Genomic DNA, 18942 nt, shown 5'->3' with positions numbered 1-18942 from the left:
CCCCCCCCCCCACTTAAAAAATCCCAATCGGTTAATATATAATAATAATGATCAGGAACAAATTGCATGTAGATAAACAAACAACAACAATTACTTTTAAGTTAAACATAAGAAAACAATTAATATATTGCTAAATTATAATCAAGAGCGAAGATCAATAATTTTGTAATACAGCTTTACAAATTACAAGTACGCGTTTGTTACGAAAAATAATGATTATCTAAATAGATATCTAATGTTATATTCAATATTGTAATAGCTAAATATATATAAAATATTAACTACAAAATGTCGTGCCCGACACCTGTATTTTATTTTAACCCACGACGCATACGGCCGTACCAGCAATACTGCTAATAATAACTTTATTAATAGTATAAGAATTTATCACTGTGTTTGAAATTACGTAATCACCGATTTACATCAGGTCATTTATCCTGGAGCTGTTGCGCATTGCAGTTGTCTCAGACCTCAGGTTTACGTGTAACTAAATATTATTTTCCAGCCAAAGCAGGTGATTCATTAATTTTTATAATTTATATTATATATAAATACAATCAGAGTTATTAATTTCAAATTGTATTTCGTTTTGTCATTTATATTTAAAACGTTCACTGCCGATCGCCGATGTCAACACTTAGTTGACGTTCGCGATCTTGCCACGGTGACCCACGTTAAAGGGATTTTCTATTTTCGGGTGACATAGTATTTTAGATGTGTTTTTTGCCAAACATACCAATTTTTCTAATGAAGCGATAAGAATTCTGAAAACAGATTTGAATTTGTCATTAGGTCTACTTGAAATTGACTTTCCCACATTTTTGACATTATCTCCCAAATTCTTAAAAATGTCATATTAAAAAGAGTATTTAAAAATTTTTATATTTCAATTTTCGGAGAAGTTAAAATCAAAAATGTGCTTAAGTCAATTTCAAGTAGACTTGACGGTAAATTAAAATCTGTTTTTAGAATTTTTATCGCTTCATTAGATCAATTGGTATGTTTGGCAAAAAACACGTCTAAAATACTATGTCGCGCGTGTGTTAGACAAAAACAGAAAATCACGGTATCGAATCCCCTTAACACAGCACGTTTTTGACGCTATCCATTGTTTGATCTATCCATGTTTACGTATTCATTGTATTTTGGTTTTTTTTATATTCCCATGATATCGATATAAAATTATTTATTATTATGTATAGTACTAAAAATTTAAGTCGAACCCCCCCCCCCCCCCACCATTAATAATCTATACCTACACCCTGTGCCTTAGATAGCGAAATACTATAGCGCGCTAAACATTTCCGGTTACCGTAGTTAAAATTATCGTGATTTTGTCGCTACCTGCAATCTAATTGGTAATAATTAAAATATAAATTATGGTTATATTTGTTTTTTTATATATTATGATAATGATAAGTGTATCAGTGAAGTTTTGTGCGGATCCTGTCCAGTGACCAAATGTCAAATCAGTATACAAACTACAAACATTAGTTTTCAATAAGAACATTTTTAAAAATGTAGCGAAAAAGTAGCGCGCTATAATGCCGCTACATTTAGACAATAGCGTTAGAAGCAACGCGCTACATTTAAAAAAGTAGCGATATCGGTAGCGAGCAACTATTTTTGAGGGAGTAGCTGTAGCGTTAGCGTGCTACAAAAAACTAGTAGCGTCCCGACGACTGGAAGAAACGCGTATACCTACTATAAAATACAAGGTTTCGTATCCAAATTAACTTATAACACCATGTAATAAGATTGGCACTAGTGACGCAAAACTCAAACGAAATGGTAATAACCATAACCAGAATAAAATTTAGGTTAACACCAGATTAATCAAATTTGAAAACTGACATGTCAGATTTGGTTTAAGAATATAATATGAAATAATAATGATTAAAAATTAATATAATCCCTAAATTTACGAAGTTTGCACTAAAGCTTTTGATAATTCATTCTATAGACTGATAATTTAATTTTTAGCTCACATAAAAATAAATTTAATAAAATCCAAAAGAATCACGCGATTGCAAAAATATGTGAGCCCTATTTATTATAACATTGAACACGCCTTGACACAGCCGTATATTACGATATGCATGCATACTGCATGCTGCACGTGCAGTATAAATGTATAAATTAATAATATTGTCTCTTCGATTAATATACATATATCAATATTCAATATTGAGTTTTGAGAACAAATAATATAAACGTTGTTTATTAATATGGCGTTGTATATCGACTGATTTTGATTTGTATTATGATGCACATAGACATAACATGGATTAAAATAACATTGACCTATTAAAATCAATACATTGGTAAGGTGTAGGTACTCGCTATACTAAAATCTGGTTTTTATGCATACCCAAATAAAAACAAAGCCTTATATTTTAAGCAATGGTGTACAAACGATACTCGAAGGTTCTATTGCTGATCATATAAATAATAATAACTAAAATTGGGAAAGTAAGCAACCACTCAGCTGTACAAGCAGGTGTCAAGCGTACCTTGTAATTGAATAAATCACTGTAACGTATATGTGCATTCAACACGTGTTCAATTTGAATTCTATGGTAAAATATCGATAAATACGATAAAACAATTCTGAACTGAGACGGTCTGTCTGCAGTCTATGTTATTAAATATATTTAGTTATTTCATGATACGTATTTTGATAATGCAATAAAGTAATTTATTCTTAACTCATTTTTTTTTAGGGTAGCTATTTTGTAACTAATTAAAATATTTTGTTTATTGTATATTGTACAAATTATATATATAATATAGTACCTACCCACTTGTATTATTATAAATTTTTTTAATTTCATTTAAAAATGTTAAGTTACAAAAAAAACTATTATTATTAAAATTTAACACCCTTAAAAAATACTCATCTATATTTGGGTTGCATTACGTTGATTAAACGTTTAATTAATTAATGGTCAACTAATTACCTTATAAACAATATGATTGAGTGACCAGTGGTTGGTCTATTTAATTAAAAACTCACCATTTAATTTACTTATTTTTCGTGTAAACCGGAATATTATTATAAAATAATAGCACCTATGCATAATTAGTATAAAGAAATCGGAGATGAAAATAAAGATTTTTTAAACTACCTAAAAAGAATTAATTAATAAACAAGAAAGATGATCAATCTCAATAATTTCAAAAATAATTACAATTATTTCGTATACATACTTTGGTTGTATATTTTTGATAAGAATCCGGTCCGTGGACTTACAATTCATTTCTTATACTTCTGCTATCGTTTAATGTCAACATCTATACATTCTTATAGAATAAATCATTTAAAGTATATCAGAAATTCGACACTCCATTCATATTAATTTCATTTACAATTCAAAAGTTAAAATATTTTTGATTTTTGTAGGTTGCTCTATAAAAATAAATGCCTGCTGTACTACTTGCAGACACTTGTTTAATTATGTATACGTATATAATTTATGTTGTCTCATGGCCAAAAACAAAATCTGAAATATTATTCGATTCACTTTAACTAATGGAATTCAGTTTAATATAAACAGTTTTTTTTTAATTATGACAGTTTTGTCACTATAATGTACGAATCCGACTATGTAAGGTCAAACCCAGAGCCGGGAGGCACCTGGAGAAAAGTGGGCAAGCCACTGTCCCCGTACTTCTCTCATCCCACCCCTTTATATATACTGTCTTGTTTGTGGTGTTACGTGGTTAAGAAATATTTCGCTTCACATTTCAATGCTGCCGTTTTAATGGATAAGGCCTGCAGCTTTATATCATCCACACACCCAACAGCATTGCTCAACACAGCTACTGCATGATGTCTAGTGACTGATTTAACACATCATCCGCCCGGAGCAGTCTGTCTCGTATAAGAACGTCTGGTTAGGATGGATAACAAGTGGCTTAAGTTTAAATCGAAATACTGATCGGAGAGTACATATTACTGATATTTCAATATTAAAAATTATAAAAATTAGATTAATGATAGTATAAATTCAACTCAAAAAGACAAAAACTAACTAAATAAAATTATGATTTAAACTTGTTTTTTAACGTTTATCGGGAATAACTTAATATATAGGTTTTTAATAATTAACTAAATATTTATATATTTTACTTTTGTATATAACAATGTTTAGATAAGTGTTCATATAAATACATTTTAAATTATTATTGATTATTTAAATTAATTGCTATCATGATATTTAATATTTAAACATTTTATAGGTACTTACCTTTATTATTAGTAGTAAAACGTTAAGGAACATGTACTTTGTAAAACTTTTTTTTTGTACCAAATACAGATTTAAATTACCAGATCTCTGATGGTTTTTTATTATTTAAATAAGTTTGACAAGAAGTAAATAGATACTTAGTATAATATTTAGGATTTTCTAGCATATTATTGAGGATTCGGATAAGAGTATTCTTAATATAATATATATCATAACTATTTTTGTACTTATGAATCGAAGGAACTTATTATATATTATATACAGTTATACAGTTGTTATTTATGTAGGTTAGTATAGTTTGATAGTTTTTATTGTTGCATTAACGAAGGACTACAGAAATGCCTAAGTGGATAGTCGACGATAAAACTATTTAGTATTTTGAATGCCCAATATTTTGTAATAACAAAACTGATTTTTAAATAATATTAAATTCATATTCGTATAATTATATTACTAAAAAAACACATAATTTATTGTTGTTTGTGTATAAAGGAATTAATACAATAAGAATATACCTATGCTAAAAGTAATTTAATTTCTACTTACCAAAGAAAATTGATTCTCATAGATACCTACTATATGATTTTTTAGGAATATACATTTCTTATTTATTGAATGCCTAAACCACTATGGATTTATAATTTTCTGTCTGTAAAAAGACAAATTGATTAAGTAATGGTTTCTTTATTTTTATTTCTCAGGTCTATTGGTTTAGTTAAAATATAAAAAACTTATTTAAAAAAATTAATATTTTGAATGGTACAACATAATAATCAAAACGCATTACCATTAAAATTGTTTTATTGTAAATGTCGCTGTTGTTCATTGTTTATAATAACAATAATAATAATAATTTTTTATTTACAGAAAAAAAAATTTCCAATTACAAGAATATTGTGTAATGACAGTTTGTGGTAAGTGCACATATTAAGGTTTACATGTAATGTGAATATAAATAAGGTAAAACAGAACAAAACAAAATAACAAAAAAAAAGGAAATATATATATATACTAAATATCAAATATTAAATAACTATTTAAGAGATATTTAAACTTAAAGATTTTATATAAAAATAACATGATATAAATAAAACAGTTATATTGTGAGTATGGGGGATTATAAAAGAAGAAGTAAAAGAGGGGAAAATATGATAACAAAAAGCTTTCAAATAAATGATAATAAAAGTGAAGTAGATCAAATATTAATTAGACAAATTAAATAAGGTACCTAGTATTAAATAAATATAAATATTTAATTGAATTACCTGCAGACATAAGTATATTTGTAGGGGTATATAACATATAGTTTGAAAAGGTAAAGGAAAAAACTGAAAAGGTTAATTTTATGTAACCTGTCTAATAACTAATACACAATCTATAACAAATATCCAAAAATTAAATGGAATTATATAAGTAGCACTGCAGTTGGTACTATATACTTATATAGTTATATAGCTGTAACTTGTAAGTGTTATACGCAACTTCTTTAATACTTTCACGGACTCGAATTATATATACAAATATTATACTATTAGTTGGCTATAAATATAATACATGTGGTATTAAGGTGCATAGTGTATAATCATTTTAATAGTTTAATAAAATATGTGACCATATTCCATACCTAAATGATTATATAAAACGTTTCTATTCCGCAAAATGTAGAAAAGTGCATATACAAAGTAAAACGATGTAGTAGGTAATTAAGTTTAATGTAAACAGTAAATATATTTTATTTATTATAATAAATATGACCAATATAAATGTTAATTTTGAGAATTGCCATGCGCTGACTATAAACTTAAATTAGAATGTGAATTAAATTATTTTTATACTTCTATTAAAAGTTATGCAATATTAAAACTAGAAAAATGTATGTTGTATATGAATTATTTTTAATATATGAAAATCGTTGTTAATGTTCATGAATATAACATATTTTTCATGATGTTGGAACATTTAAAATTTAAAAATATATAGGCTGTAGTAGAGGTAGTATCGAAAATGTAGAAAAAATCAATTATAAATATTTATTAGCCTTATACTGAAAGCAAGTTTTTTTTTTTTTATTGATATTATTTCACTTATAACTTAAAGTTATGGATAATTTGGCCATTAGTGTTACATGCATTTTCATTATTGTAATTACATATTTATATTGATAATTGCACGTTGTACATATAAGAGTCGTATTTCGTATATATACAATGACTTATGACTTATTTAATGTATAGGTACATTACAGTGATCTCAGTAGGCTTGAAATAATAAATATACTATACAGCAGAGTGGCTAGTGGATACCAACGCGTATTTTTTTTTAAATTTGAAATAGTGTTAGTAATTCTCAGAAGGTATCTCAATCACCAGAAGTATTGAGCCGCTATAATAGTTATGTTTTTCAAGGGACAAGAAGTTTTAACTTTGAAAAATTGGTCCCCTTTATACAAAACTTGAATATTAAGCTACGATGTATGCAATTCGTGGTCAAACTGTTAAATATATTAAGTCGTATTATACATTTTTACGAGGAAAACTTAATAATTTAATAATGACTGTTCCATCATAGAATACAAGGACACGGACAGAGAACACAAAAATAACATCATATGCAATTTATGGTGGAGTACCTACCTATCTATATATTATTATGTTTACAATTTTGATAATGAACCATAATACGAAAACATGCATCTGGTAAATGGTAATCACTGTAAGCATGCACCAAACGGGCGTAGTGAAATTAAAATTACAATCCATTCATTTCTTCCTCCAATAATTGTCCATGAACAACATTTTACATTAAAAAAATTAAATATAAATTAATAATGTCACGATCGTATTACGTTTTGCAATTATTCAAGAAATATAAAAAAAAAAAAAAAATTATAAATCCTTGAATCTTAATGATAAAAATCATAAATACCTACTTATTCTATTATAATTAATCGTTGATTTAATTAGTATTCAACGGAAATTATTTACATGCTACACCACACAAGGTAATTCACCAACATACTCATAATGTCTCACATAAATAATCCAATGAAAATTCGTTTTTTTTTTTTATTCGAATATCGTAAATTTTATTTTTATCAACGTCACGGGGATAAGTTAAAAGGATTCTGGATAAAAACATCATAGCGTAAAAGTGTAACACAGAGATTCTAAAAAGGTGTTTAATATTGTATAGACAATATTAATATACTATCTAACGTGTGCCCATGCCTTCTTTACAAAAAAATGGGAATCATGGGAAAATGAAATATAACGGTAATTTTTACATAAAGCCACATAGGTAGATAATAAAAACATATCATTATTATCTATGTATTTATAAGACTCTCAAAACCATCAGATTTTATTTGTGATACATTTTACTATCACGATAAATACACCCATTTATTTTTATTACTCTCTTTAAGTACCTACGTAATTGAGAGCAAACGTAGAAAGGATAATAGTATAATTAATAAGTACTATACAGTAAACTAGAATACCTAAAGGTACCTATATAAAATACATATATATTATACATATTGCATATGTTAATGTATACAACCCTTAAACTTTAATACAATACTACTACAATATAATAACTCCTTCGCTATTTTTAATTCATCGCTTTACGAGCGATAGAAAAATTATATCTATTAAATTCTTAATAAAAAAAAGTATTAAAACAGTACCTATATATAATAAAATAATGGTTTTAGTGTTTAAAACGATGCTCAATAATTAAGTGAAAACATAATTTTTTTTTTAAATTATATATAATATTAAATTTTACCTAAAACAATAAATGCCTAATTATTATAGCATTATTTTTAAGGGGGTCTTATATAGTAGTGTAGACAAAATTAAGTAAAACCGTAAGTTGTTTTAACTTATAATAACTGAAAATACAAGACATTTAAAACATTTCTTATAATAATCTTGATAGATAGATTTTACGGATCTTCAAAAAAAAAGAATTAAAACTCAAGTTACTGCTGTAATAACAACATTTTATTACATTTGTTAAAAGATTTTATGTCTTGTACTGGTTGTTCTAGATACTATACTCTATTCAGAATAAAATGACACCAGGTGGCCACGGTCAAAACCGGTTTTGCTACGTAAATATTGTGTGCTCTTATTCTGAATAGACTATACCATATAATATTCAATTAAGTTCACATAATATTAAGTTAAGGAAGTGTTGTTTGAACTTTTTATGGTACGTAAACGTATAGAAAATATTTTATTTAATAATTTTTTTAGTAAAAAAACAAATGGTTGACTACTGATATACGTAATTTAACAACTTTTTTGAGTATTTCAACTGTTTTAACAACAATCAATTCAATTATATCAGTAAATAAACATGAATAATTCAAAATACGTATATGATAAGAAATATTTAAATTTTAAATTTCCTCGTGGTAATTCATTTTGAATTTACTGGGGTTAGATATAACGACATATTTTGGTCGGCAATCACTAATAATTATTGCCTTATCACATGCGTCGTTTAAAACGGAAATGGTGCAGATAATTCATAACATTTAAGACTCTATAGTTCCATCATCTAATCCAGGGTGGTCCAACTTGTGGCTCTCAAAGTCTTTCTTTTTTTTGTACCTCCGTAGAAGACATAATATGTAGTAAATATATTTAAAAAAATAAACAGCGAGGCAGTGGGAGACGACGGCAGTCAATCATATAACCGACCAATAGTATAATAATAAATTATATTAAATTAATATAAATTTGTAATGTGATAACATGTTGTATGTTATAAAATAAAATATGAATAAAAATATTTTACCTTCTGGGGTGCCACAGTGTTTATATAAATGTGTATAAATTGGCCCGCCAATCACAAAAGGTTAGACCACCTTAATCTAATCCATCTTCTGTCAGGTTATCTTTCACACACGTGAAGCATCACCAATTGATTACCATTTTTTTATTTTCATAACATATTATGCTTATTGCACATAATGTGCTGTATATTTTTCATTTCAAAGTTCACAAAATTAAAATTACAAATCAAATAGGTTTCTTTGATAAAGTATTCAATTTACTACTTTATCTACTTTTAGATTTAAAAGAAAACATAGAATAAACCTAATTTCGAATTATATCTGATTTGTTATTCGTTCTGAAATAAACTATATATTTTTATTTTAGATTCTGAGTGGATGTATTGATTTTAAAATGATGTGTTTTTTTTCTGTCTGTTATTATCATTTAGTACAGTAAAAATGGTATGATTTTCTATTTCAGCATTTAAGAGAGGTAAGAAAGTGAATCTAGTTAGTACTTTGAGGGTAAGGAATTTCCAGTAGCTTTACGATAAACGTGTTTTTCGACAAAAAAAAACAAAATTTATTTTGTCGTAACTCAAAAACGAATAACCGTAGATAGGTACTATTAATTTTCACCAAATGTTTAAGTGACTATTTTCCATACATGCTAACATTTTCAAAATATTTTAATTCTTTTCAAACAGTTTTAGGTATGAGGAGTTTTCGATTTATTTAAGTTTTTTTCTATAAATGTAGTTAAATAATTATTGATTGGGTCAAAAAGTTTGAACATTTAATACAGGGTTTCTTATACCTATATTGTCTTGTACAATGTACAAGTACAGCAGTGCAAGTTGCCCACCTTTTTTAGTTTTTACTCTTTATACCTACACACGTTTAAATTCAAGAAATTAAAAATATGGACGTAAATTATACCACGTTATTCATGAGTTCATCAGGCTATGATTTGATTCGGACGCTCAGCCATTTCTGAAAATGTTGTTAACCTACTAAATATTTTTCAATTAAGTTGATACGTGCATATGATATTATATTACTATCAGCAGCATAATTCTAACAACATTTGTGGGGTATGACGTTTAATATAATAATATTAATTATTAAAATATTTGAATTTATAATATAAACGTGTAGCTGGTAATAGGAAGATACAAACTACACGTTGGGAAATGTTTTAAATACGTCAAGATGCTGCAATGATTAAAACAATTATCTAATTTGAATCAAGGAAATCATAAGCCAAGGTATGACGTGTGTAAAAAAATTAAATTAAATACTTCATATTATTTATATGGATTTTGTGTGTGTGTATGTGCCTATATCATATGTGCACGGTCAAAAAACGTTCATCGTTCGATCGTCGTCCTACAAAATATAATCGACTTACATTCGAATTAAAAACGTTTGCGGTACATTGGTATATCAGTTTATAAATTACTTAGTATAAGAAGATTTTTATATTTTATACTGCCTTAGGTAATCCATGGATAAAATAACATATTTACAACGGGTTTATTATGCGCTAACGACACCTGAAATTGAACAAAAAGATCGACAAAAAGTTAGTTTACTAAAACTTTACGCTTTGTAATCTGTGTAATCTAATAAAAAACAAATGAAACAAATACAATTTACTAATATTACTCTCATTATCAGTACGTATTAATATTTTATTACACTACTCCCATTCATGTTGATGAGGTAATAAAAAAAGATATCCTCACAAAATATTTTTGAACATATCAATTATTTATGATTTTATAAAGTTCAATTTTGTAATAGTCCTGTTTCTCAAAAACAACCGATGATAAAAAATTATACCGTAATAGAGTAAATAGATAAAAAAATAGTGTCCCAAATTCTGACTTTCAACCACTTGATGGTGGGGTAGGGGGGATTTGGAGAGAGCTATTAACCACTCAAACAGTCAATAGGTACGTCTATATATTCCCCCCGGCCCCGCGTATAGGTAAATTATGTATGGTATACGCAATATTATCTATAATTATAATATTATATGATATGATAATAGTAGGTAATAGCCAATAAATATACGTTCTTCGACGATAAAACATACTGAATTTATAGGTTTGCCGTTAGGTACCTGTAGCAGTGCATTACTTATAGTTATAATTTATAAGTAATTATATATATATATAAAACGTTGATGTATAATAATAATAATAATAAGTACCTACCTAGATAATACCAATAATATAACAGAGAACCGTTAAGCCGTTGTCTAATTGATGATAATATTAATTCGTAAAACAGATATTATACGTATCATAATGTTTACTACGTGTAGTAAAAATAGTAATAATAAAATAATCACAATTGATGAATGAACTCGATAATAATGTTGCGGATACCTACGTGTGCTCGGTGCACAGTCCGCGATCATAATAGGTACGTATAGATCATACCGTTACTATTATAGTAGATATTAAGGTGCTAATGGTATGTAGTAGGTACATACCTAATATATATATATGTGATCGTTAGCATAATATCTATAATATTACCATTATTATTTACAGCGCTTTGATTTATCTTCATCGTGAAATTGATTATATTTATTTTATTTTTGATATCGTTGTATTCCCGAGTCTTGTATAGCCGTATAGGTACCTATATAATATAGGTGCAATAATACTGAAGTCTGCTGTGGTGTATACTGTATACCCAGGATCGCCTCGTAGTATATAGGACATGACCACATGGGTACACACAAGAAACGTGTAATACGTAGGTATCTAATTTAATTTTATAGTGCATTATTATTCAATCAAACCAGAAATAAATCGGTAGACAGAAAGAACGTGCAGTAATTATGAACAGACGAAGAATATGCGATCGAGTTTTTTATATACAGAACTATAATGTACATATAATATGATAAAAGTATAATGATTTACCACAATTGTATTCTGAAAGATTTAAATCAATGGTCACGGAATTGACATTTTAATTATAAGCATAATTTAATACGTATTACATACATAATTATTTAAAATATTACATGCGATATACTTAAGTATATCGTATATAATATTATAAATATGTGTTATTTGTATTCAATTTTGAATTTTCGAAACTAAAATTGCAGCTGACTAAAAATATTGGAGAAAAAATCAACAGATGTGTTTGCATAATTATAATACATATTATAGTAGATATAATAGTCTATTGGTTCTGTTACATTATGCATAATATAACTTTACTGTATGCTATAATTTAGTGATAATTTTTTTCCCAGACGACAGAGTTCACAAAATATACTCGAGTAACGATTAAATTATATGATATAAAATATGTACATTGCACAGCAACAAAATAATATTATGTTAATTATTGCAATGACTACGCGAGTGAGAAATGAACAGCTTTCGTATTATATAAAACGGTGTTTGACATCCAAAACAGCCGATGTTGTAGTAGTGTAGTACCTACATTTGTATTCTACAGATAAGGATTTCAAAAACTATAACGGTACCTAAACGTTTTTCCTAATAATTTTTTTAAGTTTTTGATGTTAGAAAAGTATTTAGGAAAAAAATACTCCTTAACTCTAGTGTAAAAGTGTAGGCTATTATAAATTATAATAGCTTTGTCGGTGCAATAAGCACACGCATACACCTTGCACACGGCATAAATTCTTACATATTTGCATCGTGCATGTACATAAGGATCTCATCGAAATGGCCTCGATCGGCGCCGTTTATTACACGTCTTTTTAAGGGAACTTGCCCGTTTATTACGTTTTGGACTTACCTTCCCGTGTGCTCTCTAATAAATGTTTCAGACACGCGATATAGATCTGATGATATTATATTATGTGCTATAGCTATGTATTACGGTGTGGCACCTGTAAAAAATGGGCATCTGCAGGCCGAGCCCTCCATAGACGATTAGCATTTTAACTTTCTTGCATTCAATAAGACGTGTATTCGTTGATTACTCGTCACATTATGGTAATTATCCGTTAGATGACATAAAGTAAGACAATACAAATGCACGTTGACTGAAAGATATATTGTATTTATATTTGTATTAACTATTTAGGTAATTAACTAAAATATATTGTAATATGCTATATTGATATACATTTTTTTTAACTTGAATAACAAATAATTAATATTATTATACTATAATCATGCCTAACACTATGAACTGTTAACAATACATAGACTCAAATTAATGTGACTATTTAATTCATACAATCATCACATTATAAATTAGAACCCCTATAAATAAATAGTAATGCCAATTACGTATTCAGTTATTTTTTTTCTGTGATAAAAACTGATATGAATTATAATAATATCAATCGTTGAAGAAAGTTGTGAAAGGCATTGCGATCCTATCTCCAATAGTTTGTGTTTTACTGCTTGTTGGTGTATACCTCACAAATTATATGATATAGTATTCTAGTAGGTACCTACTGGCTACTGTCAATCTATATTAATCGACTTTAAGTTATGCAGGAATGGTGTACGAAAATTGAAATTTTTATTTTCCATGTGGGTACTATCCATTTACTGAAATGGTACGCTTCGTCATCTTATGTATGTTACGCATGTTCATCGATTTGCATAATCATATGAATATATTATATGAGATCATAATACTGTGTACGCATCAAGAATGACGTATAAATCCTGACGTCACATCACGTCTTACTGCCATGTACAACGTATAGAACGAATGAATACAAAATATATATATATATATAGGTATCTATAGTATTAATAATATATATTATATGATTTCCACGTCAACACGCCGCATTATTATTATTCTATCGTCAGTGCTAATATACAACTTACATATTATTATACTCATATACAGGGTGTAATAGTAATATTAAGTATAACTGACGGATGTTATTACTTTTTTTTTTAAATTAAAAATCGTACAATATAACATCAGTATATAATATAGCTTTACATTATATTTTGTTTTCGATTCACCTACTTCCTATATGAGCTTGTGTTGGAAGAAGTGAGTTATAATGCTTAGATTTAAATTCACATTGGTGATTGTAAACATTGATAATAAATAACAAACGATTTTTTTTATAATAATTTGAAATTCAAATTTTGACAAAATTCGTTAGTCACGAATATGTGTTTATTATTTTGTAGTACATTTATAAAATGTTCCTCATAAGTAGACTATACAGAAACCAAAAAATTAAAAATATTCAAGCACTATTGAAATTTTTTCGTGTTACATATATTATTATATTTTAACATAATATGCAATGTCATTTTTATTGGTTCCGTACGGTAAAACAGGACCCTATTACTATGGCTCCGCTGTCCGTCCGTCCGTCTGTCACCAGGCTGTATCTCATGAACCATGAAAGTTAGAAAGTTGAAATTTTCACAGATTATGTATTTCTGTTGCCGCTATAACAAAAAATACTAAAAATTCTACAATATATAATATAAGCAATGTTGCCAACATGTTAATACCTGATGATGGTGCTGAACCCTTCGTGCGCGAGTCTGACTAGCACTTGGCTGGTTTTTAAAATAATATGTTGATTCATTTTAAGCCTATTTAATATTTATACCGTATAGCACCTACCGTATTACTAATAGTATTATAGTAATAAATATAACCAATAATCATATATCATAAAATATACAATTAGTCACTTATTTTTATAGTAGGTAATATATAATATGACGATAGAAACGTTTTGCGTATGCAATGTTTAATCATTGAACTTAAACTAAACACATCAATTACGGAGACTTACTCATTGACGATTCACGAGGTACACTTGACATCTACTGGTTACTTTACTTACTAACCCACTTTTAATTTCATATTCTGAAGCAGAATATATTTCAGAACCGGTTTTAGAATCGGAACCCTTTGAATATTAGGAACCGGAACCTCAACGAAACCCTCATCTAAATTAATTTTAATACCAGAACCCATATTTAAATTAATTTAAAACCGAAACTTTACCGGAACCGATACTTTTACTTTTATGGAAAGGTTTTTAAGATTCATTTTGGTTTCTTATTTGAATCGGGGTCGTATATTAAGTGACAGTGATGAGTACATTTTTTACTTATTTAGTCCTAAAGAAGTGTTAAAATATCTGGTTGAAAATTAGTTTTGACCGACCATAATTGACATATGTTATTATAATTTTGAAAAAACCAAATTGGAACCGGAACTGTCATCAAGGTTCAAGTCTCTGTTTCAGAGTACTTCAATATATAATAATTTAATTTTGAACTAGAAATTAATTATATAGGTATCAATTTAAAATAATAACCAATAACTACTCATAAGAAATTAGATTTTTATGTACTCTGAAAAATATTAAATATATTAAATATTATAAAAAATATCATTTAAATAAGTAAAATACAAAAAAATAAAAATATTAATTAATATTTAATTTCAAAAGTCTTTTTTTACAATGACATCAAATTTTAGAAAGCAATACATTTAAAAAAAAGTTTAAACTTTTCGAATTAATGAGTGTAAACACTGTATCACTATATAATATGTTATATTTGACACCCTGTATAATTTACTATTATAATATATAAGTTATATAAGTATCATATTTATTCATATATATATTTGCTATTTATTTATAAGTCAATACCAGTAATACCACGTAACAATAGAATAAATAGATAAAAATGAATCTAAATATCTATTTTCAAAATTTCATTTTATTATTTTTCGTTTTTATATAAAATTTCATCCAAACTATAACTTTAATGTCCATAAGCATAGTTAATTTATGTGTCACATAATAAATAGCTTAACATAAGTCTTATGTGACACATACATTGACTATGCATATAGACATAAGTATTTACGAGTATAAAAAAATGGTGCCCATAAGAATTTTTAATAAATTTAGAATAATATAACTAACGTATGAAATTTTAATACTAAATTTTAGAGTTTTTTACCGTGCAAAAATTTTTTTATCCACATTAATAGAAAAAAAGATTAAAGATCTTCGGAAATTTTAAATGACTATTAGGTAATATATCATTAAAAAGCTAAAATATTTTGAAAATTAAGTCATGATGTCTAGAAAACGTTTTTATGCTTATTCAATTTTTGAATTACAACAAATGAAACAAACAACTTTTAATAGTAAGTAAGTAGGTAGGTACTAGGTATTTTGAACTCCCCAAAGTACCAAACGGATACAAATCGTTACTGGAAACCTCCATCAAAGTCGAAGACTAAAGCACTTTTACTGCACCAAATGGCAAAGACAAACACCCCAAAACAACGAAAAACAGTTTATTGTAAAACATATTCATTCATCGCTCTGCTAAGAATCAAAAATACCTAGGATTCTAAGATAATAGATAATATAAAAAGTGTAATATTATTGCGTAGAAACAAGTTTTAAAAACCTTTTAATTTGTTTTACAACGTGGCGGTTCAGTATAAAATAAATTACCACAATAGTAAAATATTATATCTAACCATATGAAATTATGTATAAAATATAAATTATATTATCTTTTATGTTTTTACAGCAGTTCTTATACATAATACATTATACACCTAACGTTATCACAGAAATAAACTTACAAATAATTTAGTATTATGAATTTATATTATCTCCTTTTCAATTACTTACTATTTTGTGTATAAAATCGTGAAACCTTTTTTCTTTTACCTTGAATAATAAATAAATTCTTTCAACCTTCATCTAATAATTTATAATTATATGAAATTATTTATAGTTCAAGACTTCAAGTTACTGGGTATGATATGATATAGAAACGAAGTTGATAGTGTAAGTAATATATAACATATTATTTGTTTGTGTTGAAGAAGAATTTTTGATAAATAATTTAATTTGATGTGATTTGATTTTAAATACTGTACCTATATTACAATTTGAAACATATATATGTATTATTTTTATCGATGGCCCATTTAAAACGTTACGGAATTAAAATGTGGTAGCAAATTATCGTTTCGATCAAGTATAACAAATACGATATAATATATTGTAAGTACCTATGCATTGGCGTTTGTGTATACCTATAATAAACAAAGGATCAATAGTCTAATGTAATTTTTAACACGATTGTTTATTATAGTCGTAAAATTAGATCCGTTAGTTAGTTTAATGGTGTTTGATTAAAAATAAATAAATAATTCATGAACGTATTATTATTATAATGAAATCGTTAAATTTTAACTGTAACATTTTGACTCTTACGAGTATATTAACGATTTAACTATCTATATATAATATATATATATTACTATGTTATTTTACTATTTACAGCGTACCTACCTGGCTATCTACCTATATATTTCCAAAGTAGGTAGAATCAACTAAGCAAGAATAGGTAAAACATAATAGGTAAAACATAATAGCTTATAGAATGTAATATGTATACTTTGTTAATATAATATTAAATCCATTTTATTAATGTTATTTTTCAGCTGCATTCGTATATACCTATGTTTTATTTTCATTTCAATCGTTTTACAATCATTAATTTAAATGAAAAAAACATATTATCTGCAGTCAATATAAATAATGCTCATGTCTATACTTAATCGAGTGATATAAATTTAAAATACATATTACAAAACGTTTTAAACAGCTTATAAGATATCGATCGTATCAGCTGATGGACTCTGTAGAATAATATTATTTTAATTTATATCTCTAATAAAAAATGTGCACTGCAACCCGATCTGTAATTATGTATTTTCCAACAGGCGTACCCACCAAATGTATATTGTATAAAACGATTGCAATGCATTCTATTTCTCACGTGATTCGGATTAGAGCTTTAAAACGAAATGAAAAACTATAATAAACGTACTGTTAACATATATTTATATGATATATTATGTACCTAATTATGTGAACTATATCGGAGCCCTTAGCCCAATCCAAGGCAACGCCAAAAAAATCATTACATTTCTAAAACTTATTGATATGTACAACTTAATCTAAGGGAAACCATTGTATTATTTATATTTAAGTAATATTTATTTTGTTATAAGCTAATAACCTAGTAGTTGATGTTGAATCATAAATAATAAAAATAATAAAAATAACAATGTATATCACATAACATTATATTATAATATAATATACATTAGACATATTACGACAATGGAAGGTATCAAGTACCTATAAAAAATAAATTACTATTATGTCGGGTATAGAAACGTAAGTGCTATTATTTTTTCCCTAAATTAAGTAATAAAATAATATGAATTATGTATTAACGGCGGTCGTCGTAACCGCACACATTTATATATCAATACCACTCACATTCGCATATTGTATAATTATATTGAGACCAATAACTTTTCACAGATATTGTGGGCAAAATAGGATGTCAATTTATTCCAATCTAAACATTATTTTTTTTTTTTTCATTTAACAATTTATTTTTTCTTATTATATTATTTTGAATTAATTATAAATAAAATCATTTTTAGTTAATATTAAAATAATTATAAAATCATATATTTTATTAAACTTGAACTGTCAATAAAATTTGTGCGGTTTTTAACGGTGTAAAATACGTGTTTATGAATGGTAAGTATGCGGTTTTGAACAACGGCTTGTATTAAGTATCTTTTTGCATGTATTTTACCTTAATTTTAATTTGGAATAATATAAATCAAATTGGAATAGTCCTTTTAGCATTTAGGTATATAAGCAACTATAATATATTAGTACCGGACCCAGACGTTTATAGGCAATGCCCTATTAGAATGCCCATGGTAATTTTGGTATAACGTATAAACCATTTCAGCATTATAACCCAATTTCAGAGTAATGTCCATTTTCTTACGTTTTATAATATTCTAAAATATGATAGTATTATGTAG

Source organism: Acyrthosiphon pisum, chromosome A1 (assembly GCF_005508785.2).
Source record: "Acyrthosiphon pisum isolate AL4f chromosome A1, pea_aphid_22Mar2018_4r6ur, whole genome shotgun sequence".
NCBI classification, from domain to species: Eukaryota; Metazoa; Arthropoda; class Insecta; order Hemiptera; family Aphididae; genus Acyrthosiphon; species Acyrthosiphon pisum.
The sequence above is the reverse complement of the archived record's forward strand: the minus strand, read 5'-3'. Positions refer to the sequence as shown.